Source organism: Vipera berus (assembly GCF_964194415.1).
Source record: "Vipera berus genome assembly, chromosome: 2".
Taxonomy (NCBI): domain Eukaryota; kingdom Metazoa; phylum Chordata; class Lepidosauria; order Squamata; family Viperidae; genus Vipera; species Vipera berus.
In genome coordinates this window covers 44,308,249-44,328,637 of record NC_138203.1, presented here as the reverse complement: position 1 = coordinate 44,328,637, position 20,389 = coordinate 44,308,249, and positions in this window count along the sequence as shown.

Below are 20,389 nucleotides of genomic sequence, written 5' to 3'. Positions count from 1 at the left end.
ATCTTTAAAAAAGGGTGGGGGGATGAAAAGCTTTAATGTATAAATGTTATAAGCAAGCCCAAATGAATATTATAAATAGATCAGAATTTGAAACAATCTTCTGATAAAGATTACAAATAACAAAAGCTTTAGTCTAATACAGAAAAAGAGGAAAGTTGTTCAGACTATTGTATGATTTATGGTGTGTATCCTTCCATCCTTGTAACACCAACCTTGTGCAATATTGATGTTACAGTACATGGAGGATAATTTGATATATATTCCCTGTTGTTCATATTTATTGTTGCAAAATGGATTTAATACATTTAAAGCATTATTGATGTTTCCTATCTATACTCACATGACACTTGCACCCAGGACAATATTGGGGGAATAAAGAAGTGAGAAGCTGTAGCAATCAGCAATCTCAAGGTGATGTTTCCTTGTTGTTCATCAGATCCCAAATATTCCTCATTTCTCTCTCCTTTGTATATGCTTTATAATACTGGGAAAAAAGGCTTGGTCTTTTCTATTAGCTGCATGTCTAGGATGCTATCATGCTTTCTCCTCATGAGTTAGTGTGGACACTGACCCAGAACATGCATGTTCCAGGCAAAGATATTCTGCTGGCAACTAAGCAGGAGAAAGTGAAAGGAGAAGACTGGAAAAGAGAGGTAGGTGAGCTTGTTGGTATGCTTTGCTTATTTCTGAAAACAGTGGAAGTACAAGGGGAAGGATAACACTGGGAAAATGAGGGAGATGTGGGCAATCCAGTTAGGCATGAATTTGCCAGGAAAAGAATGAGATAGTTGGAAAGAACGGCATGTAGGTGGGTTGGATAGGTCAGTGGTGATTGTGGACAATGGGAGGAAAAGAAAGGCAGACATTCTGGTGAACAGATCCTGCATCAGCCTCACTCTGGATATCAATTACACCCCTCTCCATTATTCTCAGGTTAAACCAGGAATAACCAAAACACTCTGGATTTTAGTTCAGAACTTGCTCAGAATGATCTGCACAAACATCTAAGCTACATCCATGAAATTAAACCCAATTCATGCACACCACAATTTGCCACTTTTTGTTTCACTGCTGCCTTTTTAAAACAAATGCTTTGTTTAACTTTCCCTGCCTGTGTTGGAATCATGCCAATCTTAAACAGTAGATGAGTGTCTATTGACAAGGACATTTTGCAGCATCTCTACAGATCTTCCTGACTTAATTGCTTTCGTGCTGAATCCGATTGGCTCCTTTTTCCTGTTCACAATTTTGTTCAAGAACAGGGTGTTTAGTGCAAGCTTTATGTGTGTTCCAGCCTCAGACATTTCTGTCCATATCTCAGGTATATGTTTTACAATATCTTCTAATTCAATTCCTTTCTCAACTATTTTTTCAACTAAAGACTGGGATATTTTTTTCACTGCCTTTGCTATTAAAAATTATTGTGGTTAAAATGTTTGCAGTTTATTAATGACACAATTGGAACATAGTTCAGATGTAGAATTTTATATAAGAATTCTAACATTTCTAACCAATCCTGAACAAGTCATTACAGACTCCAGTCACAGCATAAACATTAAAAGTGTATGATTTTGAATTTGTATTTGCAGTATTAGTCTTTTGAAGAGCAATTTGTCTTTCTTAGGCTTTGTAGAGGCAAATTTCATTCACAGATAGACTTGAGGTGGCTACCACATAGATCCAAAGTTACACTGGTAGCTAAAGCAGTTTATGTCAAAACTAGCTTGTTTATTCTGGCAAATGTTTTGGAATTTGAAACACATTGACCCATGCTGGCAAGTTAGATGCTGTCTTTTACATCTTATAATCAGGAACATGCTGCCTTTAAGGGTTTCATTTTGAAAAATAATTGTGAAATATTACTTAGCAGCAGTAGTTCAAAAGGTGTTGCCTTTTTTAAAAAAAGGCCAATGTAGCAATACATGCCATCTCCAAAGCCTCAAAAGCACCTTGCCATCAAATGAAATTAAGATGGCAAAAAAAATTGCAGATTTTTTTTCAATACCATTTATTTTTTCAGGACAAAAAGTTCACATTTTGCAATAGCAGCATTGTTCTCTAAACTTAATTGTGTGGATTTAATTCATAGGCAGAGATTTGTCCCACTTTCTGTACAGCTTAGTATTAGGTATAACCATTAATAGCAGTCTCACTGATCCAGAAATAATATCAAATAAAACTCAACATTGTATGTATTTATAGATTATTTCCAAGACCCTGTATTTATTGGACTCAATTGTATCACTGTCAACCTTGATAAAAAAATACTTGATTAAACATTAGTCTTTTAATTTTCTGATTAAATAGCAGATTATATTTAAATTAATTTCCACTGAGCACATCTCCAGAAAGGTTTTTTTAAAACTGTGAAGAATGATATTGAGTTTAATAAACAAAACTATCCATTGTTAAAAATAGTAATTTCAAAAATTGGCATAATTGATTATTCAACTAAAGCATTCATCCTCCACATGGCAGTTTCATGCATCTATTCTCTGTTATGCACAATCAGAAAGTTCTGCCTCTGTCCTGGTTTACATGTAACATTATACACACTTTTCTTGTTAATCTGATTTTTATTCTGATTCCACAATATTATGGCCATCATTGAAAATTGATCCTGTGTTATCTGGAGCTCTGAATTGTTTATACCAGGGGTCTTCAAACTTGGTCCTTTTATGACTTGTGGATTTCAACTCCCAGAATTCTTCAGCCAGGCATGCTGGCTGGGGCTGGGAGTTGAAGTCCACAAGTCATAAAGCCAAATTTGAAGACCCCTGGTCTATACAATATATAGTGTTTTTTGTAGTGTGTGTGAGTCCTGAGCAAGTAGTTAAATTAACTAGCTGCTTCACAGAGCAAGCATCATGTGAAAGTAGTGGAATTTTTTTTACTCCATTTGGAGTAAAAAAAATGGAATTATATATCGTAAATTTTCTTTTTTTCAGTAATTGACTCAGCCGCACATGGATGAAATTGCATTTGCTACTGGGAACATCCCAATACTTAATCCCATTTTTGTAGAGGCATGACACAACAGACAAAAAATCAATTCAAAACAAAAAATAAATCTGAGAATTGTTTGAAACAAGCTTTTCTCTGATTGTGCCACCATACCAGGCCTGCCAGGGGGAATGATTGCATTTCTGGCACAGTCCTCCCATGCTTTGCATCTTCATTGGAAGCTGACTATTACCATGTCCTTTACCTCCTAGCTCCATCAGTCAACTAGCAGATCTAGTGAACTAAAAATTGTTTGGAGTAAAATGGACTGGTATATGGTGCCTTACAAACATCCTGCAACTCACGCAGGGGATAGTATTGTACAGCAGATTGTCACTACATTTAGATATGAGTTTACTTTCAAAAGACTTGAAGACAGGCACTTGTATGGTAATGATGAAAACATGATTAAACAAATGTAGTGATATGATGATGCATACCCCAGCCCTTGTGTCCCAGTGTCAGACACAAGGACCAAAGTCATGGGGTTTACACCCTAATATTTTAGCACACGTTTAGTTACTTCTTCCTTTGTATTCACAGCAGAGCTACAACTTACCACAGCAAGCACTGCTACTTTGTAAAGGTTACTTAAAGGAAAATCTATTTTGCACTGAGCGTATCCAAAAGTAATCCTCATATTTTAAATGTAGAACTCTTCATTATTCAAGGATAACAGATGACTCTTGTGAAATTGAAGAACTTCAGTTTAATGGGCAGTCAGTGAGATAACTGCATAAAGTAGCTCACTCTACAGAAGAGGAGCAATGCATGCAGCAAGTAGCATGACTAGAATGAACATCTAACATTTTCAAAATCTTTCCCTTACAGATTCAGAATGCTGCTACTTTTTTTGTGTGTATTTCAACTCCTACTCTGAAATCTTGTTTGGCTTCTAAACTTTGTTTCTTTAACAAGAAAAAGCATCTCTCCTCTGGGATCAGAGCCTTAATCTTCTCTTTTAAGCCACCCTATGAAACCTTATACCAAGTCTTTCCAAAGTACTGCAGGTGTGAATTGAAGAGCTGGAAAAGTATTAATAAATCGTGCACAGTTTAAAACAAAAGTGGATATGTATCCTATTTAGCTTAATAATGTTAGACAGAGATGAGGCAGCCTGAAACTTCCATTTTGACTATGGGTAATTCCAGAAGGTGGTTTGAAGTCAAAACATATTATAGAGCTCTTCTCTTTCTCTTAACAGACTTGTGTGGTATGAGAAAAAGTGTAAAAATGAATGGGGAAAAGCATTCCTTTCTATAACATTTGGTGAGTGAGGCAGAATGATAATATACCTAATTTACTTTGAAAGAAATACCTTTAGCTAATACTACATCAACATTTTCTTCACAAAATATTTTTCTCCAAAATTGATTTCAAAATATTGAGCAGCATTGAGCTACAGGTTTTATGATCGTGGTCTACCAACAGATTTCCACACATTTTGCTACCAAAAGTGACTGGCCCCTTCAGAGGCAAGGGGCTTTACTACACAGACCACGTTCAACTGAGCAGTGACTTGCTGGGCTCCTGTCTTTGTAGCCAGGTGATCTGACTTCCAAGTGGTCCTTAGCTGAGCTGGTTTCTGATTGGTGCAGATTGGCCAGGGCTGGTTTCTGATTGGTGCTATATTCTGCAACCTACTACCTTTCAGTTACATTTGATTACAATTCCCATCATTCTCAGCCAACAGGACTAAAAAAATAGCTCAAGAATATACAAAATGCAATTTGCTTTATTAAAAGGAAAAAAAACATCGAGAAGATTGCATTGAGATACAGAGTTTTTCCCCAGAAAAATATCCAAGTGACACTATATCCAGGTTATCAGTAACGAAATGCCAGAGTCCATAATGGAGGGCCATGTGGGAATCAGGCTATTGTGGCATTACAACACAAGTCCCATCCCTTTCCCACAGGTATCAGGATGTCAAATGCACATTGCAAAGAGGCAGTGTTTGTGGTGCAATAGTGTAACACTGCATTTTTCAGCCTGAAGTCACCACACCACCCTTGTAGAAACCACTACAATGAAGTTAAGAATGCAATCGTATCCACCCCTTTATTTAAATAAGTGAGAAACAATGACTTCCTTAGTACTTCAGGTTACTACTAATCTCTGTCAACCCAACCTACCTTGCAGGGAAAGCAGAAAAGGAGGAAATTCTATGTATGCTGTTTTGAGTCCCTAAAGGAAAAAAATAATAATAATTTTATTATAATTATAATAGTTTGTAATATTATAATATTTACAAATAATACATGATTTAGGAAGGAAATATTCATTGACTAACATACTTCTGCCTTCCAAATGCAGTACTGCTTCAAATTTAAATAGCTGTTGTGGTATAATTCATGGTCATTGGAGTCATCCAAGATTAAATTCTTTATCAGTCTAGTTTCCTTGGAAGGAAGATACAGATGTGAGGAAAAAAATAACTGAAACACTTAGTAAAAACTGGGTCTTTTAAGAATAATGAGGGCAAAAGGGAAGTATCAAGATTAAATTTAAGTAACACCAGCTGCCTGCAATTAGTGCAGGTTCACATCCCACCAGGCTCAAGGTTGACTCAGCCTTCCTTCCTTCCGAGGTAGGTAAAATGAGGATCCAGATTGTTGGGGGCAATTAAGCTGACTTTGTAATAATGCCGCTTGGGGTGTGTGTGTGAAAGCCCTAATAAGCAGGCATATACATAGAATGAAGGCTACTGCTAAGCTTGTAAGCCGCCCTGAGTCTTCGGAGAAGGGTGGGATATACTGTATTTTCCGGCATATAAGATGACTTTTTAACCCATGAAAATCATCTCAAAAGTTGGGGGGTCGTCTTATACGCCCAGTCGTCTTATACGCCAGAAAATAGTACATAAATCAATTGAGCGCCCCCATTCTTGCAAAGCAACTTCAAGCCTCCTTAGTCCAGTCCCCCCTCCAACGTGACTCTCCCTTCCCACCCCCAAGAGCCTCTCAGCCCCTTCCCCTCCCCCTTGCAAACGCCAGACCCCAGGAGCTCTTGCGTCTATTCCAAAGGGTGGGTGGAAGGAAAAGCCCCTTTCGGCTCCGGCTTGGCTGCAAGTCAGCAAGCCCGGGAAGGCATGCCCTCCCCTCTCACTGTGGAGGAAGCAGGGCAGTTTGGCGTCTGGTGGGAGCCGGCAGGGCAGTCCTGCGCACGCACGTGCTCCCCGGCTCCTAAGGAGTCCTCGGGGAGCCGTGGCAGGCACCTCACGCCCTTTGTTCTTCAGCCGGCATCGGCGGAGCCCTCCAGCGTCAGGCGGGAGCCGGCAGGGCATTCCTGCACATGCGCATGCTCCCCGGCTCCTAAGGAGTCCTCAGGGAGCCATGGCAGGCGCCTCACACCCTTCGCTCTCGAGGCGGCAACGGCAGAGCCGTCCGGCGTCGGGCGGAAACCGGCAGGGCTTTGCATCATCTGCATCAGACGGGTCTGAATCGGGCTTGTGTCGGACAGTTGGCAACTGGCATGTAAGTATTTTCCGGCGTATAAGACGAAAAATCTTGAAAATCTTCTCAAAAGTCAGGGGTTGTCTTATACGCCCAGTCGTCTTATACGCCGGAAAATACGGTAAATGGAATTAAAATAAAAAAATAAATTCCAGTCAGAATGACTTTTTACAAATATTTATGAAAACAATGTATCAGAATTTTAAAAACCGAGGCTTCAAAAATGATGAGTGATAAAAAGGCAGATTCTCAATTCTCACTTTCTTTTTCTGATGTTACATGCATCCCCAATGAATTGCTATGTTCCTTCATTACCCATATTATGCTTTTGTTTCTTCTTTGAGCCTCTCCATGAATCTATGAAAGCATGCATTTCCTCTCCTTCAAATATAAAGAGAAAGGGATCCTGTATCATTAGCTTTAGGGATGAACCTGTGGAATAGATATAGCCATTCTGCCTGGTGATTAAACAAAGAATTCTCTAAAGGCATGTTTCTCAATATCAGCAACTTTATGATGGTTGGAACATCTATTCCCAGAATTTCCAAGCTAGCATGGGAATTCTGGGAGCTGAAGTTCTATGCATCTTCAAGTTGCTAGGGTTAAAAAGCGTTGCTATGGACACTTCTGATCAAGTCTCTTTTTAGATGTACTTTTTGTTTTTCAGGACAACACTCTACCTTATTAGGCTAATGACAACCAAATATGACCAGCACAATTACTCTTCTGACACAACTGCAAAACTATTCAGGAAATGAAGTTGTTGGTTGTCCATATGCTTTATGAAAATGGAATATGAAATGGTGTGCCTACATAAGGAAATCAAGAATATATCTTCTTGCATTGTCCCAAGAATTACATTTGATCCAAGGGGGGGGGGGAATTGTTTCTAAAATAATTCTTAGCCATGTGCATTACAGTCATTACAAAGCATCATACATGACAATTATGACATTTTTAAGGAAATATTTAAAGTAAACACTGACCCCCAAGATTCAGCTCAGATTATAATTTTGTGATTAATTCAGAGACCATCTAATTTGATTTGTGGCCAAATCCACAATAAAAGTTAGATATCAAAAGTTTCAAAACTCCTTTTGTCAACACAACAGTTGTTGAAGTTTAAACAGACTTTGACATTTTTCAGAACAGAAGAGTTTTCTAAGGAAGCATATCTTGCCAACTTTCTGAGGAATTTTGATCTTATTCTTTTCTGTACACTGAAAAGGATGTTTGTATGGAGGAAATGAATCTTCAAAAATGCATTTGGAGTAGAAAGCAGTTACTGAAAGCAATCAGCTACCTCTGAGTCTATTCCTTCTAGCAAATAACTTTTGTTTGTAACAAGATCTCCCTTCTTTTAGGACACAATTGCCTCTTTCCCTTGTTACCTTCTGTACATTAAAATAATAATAATAATAGAGCAGCAAAATCAGAAGCAAAACATCCCAATTCCTTTAGTTTATTTTTCTCCTGACATACTTGATGGCCACAGAGAGAAAATCTGGCTCTGTCAATGCTAGAATTGTTCTGTGGATGTGGTACTTTACTAAAGGCTCTTTTATTTATCCATGTAAGCAAAGAAAGCACAGCAGCTTAGCAAGAATTCATAGAGATCTACTTTCAGTTTAGAATAGGGCAACTTTGTAGAAACAAGTAATTAAAGTGTACAATGTCTGTAATCAATTCCACACAGGTTATCTTTGATTGCTCTTGCAGAGGACAAATTTCAGGCATGCCTTGTGAGTCAAGAGGGAACAACAAGAGAAGTTCCATTATTTTCCTTTGGAAACAACTTTGCTGTGAAAACAAGGCCATTCTTACTGAAAATATCTCCAGTATTATTAAAAGGATTCAGACTTCAGATTCTATGATATGTTATCAAATGTGGCCTTGAAAATGCAAAGAATGAGTTACTTGAAAGGATAACGTATCTTTCTATAGAAATTCCACACCTTTCATCCTGGCTGAGTGCTTGCTTATGTGCTGGTATACCTTTTGTCTTGAAAACTGACCAGCCTTTATCTGAATGACTGAAATCCCATGGCTTCTAAGAGAGTAAAGCAGCAACATGCATTAGAATACTGTTTATGTGATGAAACAGTACTTCATGATTTAGCCACAGCTTTTTAAACTGATTGCCAACATGGCCAATTAATATAATTTTATTTTATTCATTCAATTTAGGCACTGCCCAACTCCAAATGACTGGATGGTTCACAATATGATAGTAATAAAGACAAAATACAACAAGAGTTCAAAACAAAACCAACAATACAAATGAGTGAAAACCAGATGAAGAAGAAGATTGTGGATCTGGCCAACAACAAAACTCACAGGATATTCTGATCTCCTCAGGCCAACCATGGGAGAAGAAACAGGTCTTCAAGGTCATCTGGAATGCTGTCATGACGGGAGTTCTCAGATCGGGGATTTCATTCCAGAGGGCAGGTGCAGCAACAGAGAAAGCAGTACGTCCTGGATCCCAAGATAAGGCATTATATAATCGAAGGGTTCCAACCTGGTTCATATCAGCCAGGCAGACAACATAGGAGACAAACTATGAAAATAATAAGATGAAAATAATGCAATAAAATGAATTCCTAAATTTGGGGCAGTGGTCTCTGAACAGCCACTTAGTTTATTTCTGCTTGGTAGGACTGATCCTACTGAAATCCATATTTTCTTTCAGATTTAGTGATTAATATCAGCACAAATCTTTACAAAGAATAGACACCTTTTCTTTCAAGATCCTCAGGTGTTTTTACTTCAAAGTTAATCTTATTGTGCACAAATTTGCTGCTTAATAAAAAATAACAAGGTAAGTTGAGAATCAATATAATATGGTCTATTGCTCACAATTGCTATTCAATAGGCAGACGGGAAAATTAAGGTATAATTTATTTAAATTTAAATTGATTTATATGGCCACCTATCTCACTAATGCATAATTGGGTAGCTGATAAAAAAAAATGAACATGCAATGTAAATACAATAGATTTCAAAATCAACTGAAGCACAAAGTACCTGCGGAATACCTGGTATACATAAAGTGTCAGTAAAATTCCAATTCCCATGCTGGGGCCAACAGCCAAGATTTCAAGGATTTTTGAAAGGTGAGAGAGTCCATGGCATGCCAGAAATTGGGTCACACAAAAAAAATGAAGCTCAATCCATGGGACAAAGGCAGCACACAAAATCATGCCCCCTCTGGTCTGCAGAAAAACCCTCATTTCACAGAACTGGTCACTGGTGCCCAAAAGGTTGGGGGTCCCTGCAGTGGAGTATGAGATGGAGTGGAGGTGCGGCATTATCACACCTGCAAAATTCTGTTATTACAAGCTCAATAAAATATGGTTCTGATTTTCTTGTGGGGTTGATTTTCTAGTCTGGTCTATCTGCAGGGGTTTGACAACATTCTTGTGGCTGTACTACCTGCAATATCAACCAAAATCTGAGGTGCATAAAGCATATGGCTTTATACCTACAAAACAAATTGATCTGTTACTTCATTGAAGTAGTTCCCTCCCCCTCCCCCCTCCCCTCAACCACAATGAAGCTCTGGCCATCAACAGAATGAATGGCAGCAGAATTTAATTTGAAATTGGAGGAGCGGTAAGTTTAATGCTGAAAGTCATATGACACAACAATGCTCATTTTCTTGTATTCCGCATAAATTCTAAATGTCTTTAGATAATGCAGTTAAATAAGGAAGAAAAGTAGAGCCTATTATTAACTGACTGACCTCCACTTAATATCTAACATCTGAAAAAACACATTTTTTTGAATTCCCAGATATGCATTAGTAGTCAGTACTAGAAAAAAGGACATTAGTTTTTTGTTTTTTTTAAAGTACAGGTGGTAGACTAAGATCTCAGGTTGAGCTTGGAGTTGATGCTTGAGTGGCTGAATAGTGAACAGTTGGGGTGGTAAGAAATTTGTTTGCCTTGCATTTGGATAAGAATAGAATAGAATAGAATAGAATAGAATAGAATAGAATAGAATAGAATAGAATAGAATAGAATAGAACAGAACAGAACAGAACAGAACAGAACAGAATAGAACAGTACAGAACAGAACAGAACAGAACAGAACAGAACAGAACAGAACAGAACAGTACAGTACAGAACAGAACAGAACAGAACAGAACAGAACAGAATAGAACCTTAGAGGTCTTCTTGTCCAGCCCCCTGCTCAAGCAGGAGAACCTATACCATTTCAGATTTCAAGGAGTTTTGAAAGGTGAGAGTGTCAGCGGCAACCTAACTTCAGACAGTATGGTGTCCCAGAGGACAGGCACAGCCACAGAAAAGGCACACTTCCTGTATCCTGCTAGATAGCAATCCCTAATCAGTGGTACTCAGAGCATATTTCTACTGCTGACCTAATAGGATGGGTAGAAACAATGGGAGTTGGTTCTCAAATACTCCGACTCCATACCAGTAGAGTTTTATAGATAATAACCAGCAACCCAATTTGTACCTGGAAGCAAATTGCAAGCCGTGCAGCTTCTAGAGCAAAAGCATAAAATGAAATACCCATAATTACTCACACAGCTGCATTCTGGATCAATTGAAGCTACCAGATATTCTTTTAAGGGCAGTTCTATTAGAGCTCATTGTGATAATCTATCTGGGAGATAACCAAAGATGGGGAGAAAATTGAAGGACTTTGGGCAGACCTCTTCAAGTCATAATATGTTTCCTTTCACCTTTAACCAATGTATCACTTAGCTATATAACATACCAAAGAATGATAAATTAAATTAGTTATCAAAGACATGAAAAAATAAAACCACGTAGTCCCCTTTTCACTTCAGCAACTATCTAAACAGACATTTAACTGAGAAAACGAAATAGTGATAAAAGAATGAGGAATTCCACCTCTTACTTTATATCTTTTAGAATTTATGGGTTCTATCATCCCCACACCACCCAAGACATAATAATTTCTAGTTTTGAATGGGTAACTAGACTTCCACCCTTTTTTTTAAAAAAAAGATGAATTTGGCATACTTGAGTCTTATGATGCACACCAATATCTCCCCAACTATTCATTATTTTAGACCACTATATCATCATCCAAAGCTTTTCTTGACTATTGCATAATTTAGGAATCAATGGAATAGTGCCTGTGAATATGTGTTCCTATCCTGCAGTGGCATGCAGGGAACCCCCAATTTTTTTAAAAAAAAATGTAAACAGTTGAATATGCTTAAATGACCAAAATCTATCTGTAAGAAAAATCTATTGTAGATACTGTTTTGTTCCCTTTCCAGTGGTATTCTGATCTACCTGCCATTTGTTAATATAATTATATTAGGAATGCATTTAGGGTTATCCTGTTGTATAGTAGAGCTTGAGTTTTTGAGGACAGACTACTTCAGTCATGTGTATTGATGAGCTACACTTTGTTCTCCAGAAAGCATTGGTGGAAGTGAGAAGTGCCAATTTATCTTTTAAAAAAGAAAGATGATTAATGGGCAACAAAATTTTGGTTTTCCAAAGATGACAACATCTCATGAGAATTCAAGTGTGCACATAAAGGTGTTGTGCGGTATTCTGTTATTTTTGGTCATTTAAATTTATTTATTTGTTTTTCTAATTTATATTATTTACCTGAATGTTTCTCAAGGTCTTGTAATTTTGTAAACTGAAGCTCCCAAATACCTTCATCCTAACTTCCGTTAAATGTCTATATTAGAGTTTAGGATAGCTTATTAATTTTGTTTTTTCATATGGAAAATAGAAAGTGTCGACACTCTTTCAAAACCAATTCCCCAGTATAACGTTTTCCCATATGTCAAGCCTTCTGACTAAATTTCTGAAGTAACTTGAAGGGGCTTGTTTGGATGAAACATGGTCTGGTGTTTTGTTTGAATGGATAGAAAACATATTTTCTGACATTTTTCTAATCTGTACCAAAAAATAATAATAATCTACAGCCCCACAGCCACTAGCTGGAGATGCACCTCAGTGAAATGTCAGACCTGTCAATCAAAATGATTTATTACATTCTCAATTCCCAAGTCATTTGCTGGAACAGAAGCTGAGGTATCTAGAAGCCATTAAGAGTCTTTTAGCCTAAAATAGAATATATACAAAGAAGCTAAGCAAGATAAATTATATATTCTGAGCAGCAATAATAACATGGTGTGGGCCCTATTGTGATATTGTGAGCTTTGCAAATCTTTTGAGATCAGGCTATAAATAAACATTATTGTTGAGTTCAACTAATGAATATTTTAATGCCAGCACCTAGGATGGTTATCTATATTGCATTCACATCTATACAATCACATGTTAGATAATATTTAAGCATACAGGGCTTCTAAAATACATTTTGGCAGTAAAAATGCAAATGAGTAGAAGTACTTGAGCCCAAATCATGTTTTTGCTAACTGAATTGGTATAACATAGTGGGAGTTTACATCACCTACAAGAAGAATTAAACCCCTGTTTAACTAACTTCAAATGCATTGAATGAACCATAACAGGATTTAACATTGGCACAGCATATTATTAGGATTTACCAGAAGAAAAGTTTAGAGGGAACAATGTGCAAATAAAATAATCAGTCTAAAAGGAAAAGAAGAAGGAAGGAATGGGAGGGAGACAATACAGTTGCTGCAATATGTTCTGCTAGCACAGGTTAGGTAATTTTGCCATGCTGCTTTTTAGTTCAATATGGGTGAAGAACCAGGTCATGAAACTCAACTTTAAGAATATTATTGCAGCATTTCTCTAACTTCAAAATGTCCTAAAACCTGGGCATCTCTTCACAGAACTATCACAAGTCTGGTTATCCATATAAATGTATTTTATTTGAATGTTTAAGAAGATCTTTACAACAAAATTCATGTCATATTTTCAACTGATAATTTCTGGCTGGTAGCTCCCCAGATATATACTTAAGTAACCTTCATATTTGTAGAGAGCAGCACATTACATTAAAGAGTGTTCTTAATCAAGATTCTCCTAAAACTTTGAAGAAATAATTTCTGATTTTATTCATGAAATATGTTTTATAAAATTCTTACAAAAACTCAACATTCTTTTCTTCTTTCATCCTGATTTTATGAATCTGTACCTTGGGGTCATTTTATACTATTATTCCTTTTTTCATGTGACAGTGATCCTTTTCTCTCTCTCCTGAAAATGGCTTTTGTTGTGCATAAGCATTTATCTTACTTTTTAATTTATTCATACTTTTCTGTATATGCTTCATTGACAAATGTGTGAATTGTATTTGGACAGCAGAGAAGTACAATACGAGACAAAAATATTTTCATGTAGCTGTACAGATAATATATTAATGATCCTTATTTTTCAAGGCATAAATACCTTCCAAAAGAAAAGTTATTTATTCTCAGATTGCATCCTTTCTTTTGTTCAGGAGTTCAAGACATAATATTCTCATCTTCCATGTTTTTCCGCAACAACAACCTGTGTGATAGGTTGGGTTGAGAGAAATGAGTAGCTCAAAATCACCTCATGAGCTTCTGGTGTTTGGGGGAAGGTAGTTATATAGTGAAGGAAAAAATCAACTAACACCTGCATACATAAAACCTTAAATATAAAGAAAGAGGCACACATAATAAGTATAAATATCTGTTGAATTAATTTACTAGTTTATCTTTAAATCTAAGCTAGAGAGCAATGTACTGGGCCTTTTGTTCATTTTTATAATCTCAAAAAATAGACAAAAAACTCATATTTTGAATCCATATTTAAAATCAGGAGGGGGATTTTCTGTCCTTGTCCCGTTTGGTCTAGCCCAGACTCAACAGAGCAGTTATACATAAGATGATAAAGTAATAGCATAATATATGTTTTAGGGATATAATTCAGTATCAGATTGTGATCCTTAAATATAATATTTCTTGTATACATATAACTTTACATATGTTGCATATTGCTGTCAAATCAAAACAAAGTTATAGCAAAACTGGAATAAATCATGTCCATTTTTTAAAAAAACCCACATTTCTTACATTGTTGAAATAAAAAATCTAATGTCAATTTCTTTTTTAGGCATTAACATGGACATAAAAATGAATTCTAATGAATTGATTTCACGTTTAAATCACAGGAAGTGTATTTTATGCTTTTTTAATATTCATTTTCCAAACTAAATATTCTACTTCATCCTTCCACAGATCAAAGGTATTCAATTCAAGCTCAGCATCTTTTAAAGAGGTTCAAATTGGAGATGCCATGGAACTGCCAAATCATTTGGGCCATTGTGTTTCATTAGTACATATTTTAGTTGTTATATATTGCCCAGTATATATTAAAGGTAAGTCAAACCTAAGTGTTTCTCAGCTTCAGCAACTTGAAGATGTGTGAATTTCAACTCCCAGAATTCCCTAGCCCTAATTCCCAGATTTTAAAGGATTCAATATTAGTCCCTTATTTAGCCCAAACATTCCAACAGAACTTCTTTCCTGCTGCATTTCAACTGGAGTTAATCCAAAGCATCAACTTCTCAAATGATTTGGGATCAAAATATAATCAAAATATAACTGCTTACCCACTAATAACCAAACATCTTTTTCTGCTTTCAAAGCAGAAAATGAAGATCTGGTTTAGTACATCCAGGCCTAAAACTTGGCCAGATTTCAAAAGTGTTATACATTTGTTCTCCAAATGGACCCAAATATAAATAAATAAATTGCAATAAGCCTCATTCCAAAATGTGTACATGTTAAAAAAAAGATATGATGTAGTTGAAAATCTGATTTGTTAAAGAAACCACAGAGTACCTTCTTCATAAAGTAATCACAATCTGGCCAAAAATATCCAAGGCTCTTTAACCTAAAATGATTTTTATCCTGACAAATCATTTACTTATCTATCTGTGTGAAATATTTCATAGGAATTAATAGCAATAGCGATAGCACTTAGATTTATATACCACTTTACAGTGCTTTACAGCCCTTTCTAAGCCCTTTCTATAAATACATAGTTTCCTCATTATTATTTTTTCCTGAAGAATATTAGATCTAAGCATACTTGCCTTTTCATGTATAGAAGTGCTCTTAAGATGATTGGGTATTCAACTGCTTATCACAATATTTTTGTGCAGAGATTTATTCATTGTACAAAATGACTTTATTGTGCAAAATGTATTTATTATTCACTGTGGTGACTAGTAACACTTTGCATAAGAAGAATCTTATTATATAGCTTCCAATGTCCTTTTTAAAATGTTTTATTCAATAGGATGTATTGCAGCAACACTGAGGAGGGAAAAAGAGAAAAAAGATTCAAGGAAAAAAATGCAGCAGCAAAATGATACAGTTGTAGAATTAATTTTAGAAATTTTATTCAAGTTAAAAGGAATAGAAAAGCAAAAAGATTCTATCAAAGAAATAGTTTGTCTGAATAGTTAATTCATAGTCAGAACAGACAAATTCCCATTATTTTCATTCTATAGGCTTTGGAAAGATTACTGAAATATTGTATGGAAGTCATGAAAAATTTGGTCCTGGAGAACCAGAGTTAGCTTTATTCAGCCAAGAATCTCTGGAGATTCAAAACAGTAATGGAAGAACATCTGGAAATAATTGCAGTGAAATAATGAAAGATAGATGACTAGGGAATGGATATATAAATGATATGTGAAACTATTTTAAATGGAGAGTTAACAAAAGAATAAAGATGAATAGTTCAAAGGAATAACAGAGTTGAGATTCAGTGAAAATTTAGTAGGAAACTTTGATCTGTTCAAAAGCTTGAACTCTACTATCCAGTACAGCCCCATACTAACATTTCTTCTGAATCTGAATTCACTAACACATTTGAAAAAGTGTTAAACAATGAAGATAACTATAATAATGCAAACATATTGGTGGTGTTCACAGAATGCAGTTGAAAAATAATAAATGCAATCACTGCATTGGCATAGCATACCAAACTTAGCTTTAACATTGATTAGAGGTGTATGTCTATGTGATGGGCTTAATCTGTTATTTAGATCAATATTCAGTGTATTGAGCAAATCCAGTTATGAGGATATGGGGAAGAGTTTGATTTCAATAGCACTGGATGACAATGTCCAGAAACTAGAAGGAAAAGGAAGCCAATAGAGTAGAGGTCCCCAACCTTTTGGGAACCAGGGACCGGTTATGTAGAGAGATTTTGTTTTTGTGGACCAGAGGGGATGTGGTTTTGTGTGCTGCCTGCATCCCGTGGATGGGACTTTGCTTGTTTGTGCAGCCCGGTTGCTGGCATGTCGTGGCCTGGTACCAGCCCATGGACTGGGGGTTGGGGACCTCTGAAGTAGAGGTCAAGCTGATCCCAATTTCTAGTGATCACCTTTCTATGACCAATAGAGTGGTCAGTGAAATGTGTTAGATTGTATCCATGGCAAAACCTTGTGGGATAAGAAGTAAATATTACTTTAACATTCATACAGCTAAGCTAAGGAAAACCTTTAAGTTGGGGACAGAGGAACATGATGTCTTGAGGACCCAGTAAGATATACAAATGTGACAAAAGGTCTGTACATGGCATAATCTTACATAACATCTATTTCTGTTTGGATGACCTCTAAAGATTTCAGCAGTGGTCAACACATCAGCACAACATCAACCCAACAAAAAATTGACCAATCTACAGATTGCCCTCAACCTATGACTGTAATTGAGCCTGGTGTTAATTGTAAATTGTGATAGTTGAAAAGGAGATCATCATGTGACTGGAACAGATTTTATGATCTTTTTTTCAAACACAGTAATCATAAAGCAAATGCTGAAGTAACACTTGTTTCCAGAAAAAAATGTCATAATTCAGGGACAGATGACCACAAGGCACATCAAATGACCATAAATGCAGGTCAATTGCTGAACATCCAAAATCCATTCATTTGACTTCAGGGACGGACAGCATCTTAACTTCAGAACCAGCTCATAGTATTTTTGGCGTGCTGTCACAACTCCAGTCACTATGCAACTATTTATAAATTGGGGACTACTTGTATGAGATATATTCATGCTGCTTTATAAGCTAGTATATATTTTAGAGGGGTGTGTGCAAGATGCACAGGTCCCATAAAATATTTTATGTAAGATGTAATGCTGTTAAACCAAATCATTCAGCTGAAACTGACAGAGGAGTGTAGGTCTGCAGCTTGAAAGGTTTATTCATACTTTAATTTGAGAACAGAGTACTGGTAACTACTTCAGAAATAATATGAAAACAATGCTTTATTGCCCTCTAAAATAAATGCTACCTTATAATATAGCATGAATGATTGCAAAGAGATCATAAGCAACTGAAGCAGATTTAGACTGCAGTAGCTGTTCAAACATCACCATCTTTTGGTCTCATCCATTCACGGATATGAATATTGTGCCAGGCTAGACATATCTATTTAGTAGGAGATTATATTTTCCCCTTAATTGTACATTATCATTTGAATGCAGTGGTACCACCTTTTGAAGCTTCCAAAACGTCAGCTAAGTGCCTGAGAACATTTAGAAATGATAAACTGATCCTAATTGGTGCCTTTTGCTTCACAGAGAATGTTTTGGTTAAAATGTGCTGAAAGCTGCTTACGTTTTTTTTTAAATTGTCACAGGATTACAACTCATGTACAGAGAGAGTGGTTAGCAAATGTCAGTTGCCAGAAGAATCAAGGCGCTATAAAATGCACAAGTAAGGCATGAAGAAGTCCACGCATTAAGAACTAAGAACTGTATTCGGTGTAGAACACTAGCTACAGCCCTGTGATGATTGTCATATTTCTATCTTGGGTAGAAAGGTAGAGATATATACTGGATTTCTCCTTTTTTTAAAAAAATAAAACAAAACCTATTTATAAATCTCTTTGTCTCTGTGTCTCTCATCTCTCCTATATGTCTGTATCTATCTATTCTCTTTCTCTTTCTCTCTATTCAGTCCTTGCCACTTAACAGAACAAGGAGTGAAACTGAGCCAGTGAGGCCTTTAGATCAAAAGGATAGAGGTTGCAGGGCTGACTCGTGAGTCCTACTCTGCACAGTTCAAATGGTCTAGTAGAGCATACTTCAACTTCGTTTTGTTATGTTGATTTATTTAGGTTCCTCCACTTTTTTCCTGTTCCCCCCCCCATTTTGCCTTTTGTTGCTAATTTTGTTTTGTTGTTTTTTAGAAGCATCTCAGTGATTGCAAAAGGCAATTATATATATAAAAAAGGCCAGGATAGGAGCCCTGAAGCATGAGACTGAAAGTACATGCTTTGAATTTTGGGGAAAAAAGGGAGCATAACCAATGGTTCTAAAATACAGCAAAGAACTGAAATGAAATATTGGCTCCTAGTGTGAAGTGTAGGATACTAAGTTCCCCCTTATTTAAAGATACGGTTGCTAAAAGCTAATAGAAATAGCAAACAGTATAGTTACCATGTGACAACATGTGACTTGAATGATAACCAAGATGCTTGTTTTAGCATGTGTGGATGAAAGAAATGCATTTATTTGAATTACCACTGTGGCTTGAAGGGCTACGTCACACAAAGACAATGTCCTATTTTCTTTCTCCGTTGAGAGTTTGGGGAACAGAAGAGACTTGATATGTCATAAACAGGATTTTTTTTTAAAAAAAGAAAAGAACACAGTAAAGAACACGAGGCATAAATTTCCTGTTATATTTCCCTGTGACTACTTTTGCCATTACATTAAAGGGTAGCGGATGAAGGTTCATATTTAGTATTCTGATCTATGAATAACAAAGGTTATTTACATAGTCATAGTTAAACTTTTTATTTAACAAGTAAAAAACAATCTTCAAATAAAATGTGAAATGCTTCTTTTACATGGGCTGGTTCTCAGTTCCTTCTTTATTTCTAATCCATTAAGAAATATAAGAAATGTTTGCTTAAGTAAAGTCACTTAAGATATCTTAATGTATTTGTTGGTGGTATCATGCCATTTTTCTAGTCAACAAATATCCCAGAGCAGCTCCTGAATCCATTAAAGGGTATCAAATGAAAGTGGATAGAGGACATTTAAGTCAAAACACATACTATAGCCAAGATTTGTTCAAGTCAAACACAACCTCTGAAGACTTCAACACTCAGTGGGTTAGGACACTGAGCTTGTCGATCAGAAGGTTGGCAGTTTGGCGGGTCAAATCCCGAGTGCTGCGTAACAGAGTGAGTGCCTGTTACTCATCCCAGCTTCTGCCAACATAGCAGTTTGAAAGCACGTAAAATGCAAGTAGAAAAATAGGGACCACTACGGTGGGAAGGTAATAGCGTTCCGTGCACCTTTGGTGTCTAGTCATGCCGGCCACATGACCACAGAGACGTCCTCGGACAAGCGCTGGCTCTTCGGCTTTGAAACAGAGATGAACACCGGCCCCTAGAGTCGGAAACGACTAGCACGCATGTGCGGGGGAACCTTTACCTTTTTAACCACTACAGGATGAAGGCCTCTACTGCATGTTTCCAACTAATACAGTACTAAGCTTTCTTTTCCCAACTGGGCCTGCAATATTTGCTGATGTTGTCAATCCATTTTGTTTTAGGTCTCTTCTGTGGATGTTTTTTTTATCAAGTGGGTTCCATTATATTACTGCCTTGGTCCACCTACCATCAGTTCTTCTTGCTATGTGACCAACACGTTTCTATTTCAATTCTTTTACTCTCTTGATGATATTGTATACGTTTGTTTGTTCTCTAATCCATGTGCAGGTCTTTCTATCTTGCCTTGTAATGCCAAGCCTGTATCTTTCCATGGCTCTTTGCACCTCTCTTAGTTTTTGTATAGATTGTGAGGTTAATGTCCATGTTTCACTGGCATATGTTAGAGTAGAAGCACACATTTTATCTTGAGGCATAAGGGGAGATTGTTCTTGAAAATTATGATTAATTTGTCGAATGCCTGCCAACTACATTTAACATGCCATTCAATTTCCTTTATTGTATCATCTTCCACTAAGATCTGT